Source organism: Selaginella moellendorffii, unplaced genomic scaffold (assembly GCF_000143415.4).
Source record: "Selaginella moellendorffii unplaced genomic scaffold, v1.0 SELMOscaffold_87, whole genome shotgun sequence".
NCBI lineage: Eukaryota > Viridiplantae > Streptophyta > Lycopodiopsida > Selaginellales > Selaginellaceae > Selaginella > Selaginella moellendorffii.
This window is the reverse complement of record NW_003314348.1, coordinates 430-686: the sequence shown is the minus strand read 5'-3', so window position 1 is coordinate 686 and position 257 is coordinate 430.

The following is a 257-nucleotide window of genomic DNA, read 5'->3' as shown; positions in this document are numbered from 1 at the left end:
GCAAAGTTGAGCAAGTGGCATATGTGGGACCCCGAAGGCGCGCCAAAGGTAAGCTAATTAGCATGGGTTGGATAGGTCGACCAGGCGTAGGGCACTACGCCCGACTCCCCGCGGGGATGTCGAATCCGTAGACGTATTCTACGGAGGTTGGGTTCGAGTCCCAACCCCCTAGTAAAGCAAGGCTGGGTTCAAGTCCCGACCCCATACTAGGGCGTGGTGAGGTGAGGAGTATAGGGACACCTATATTCCGTTGTCAT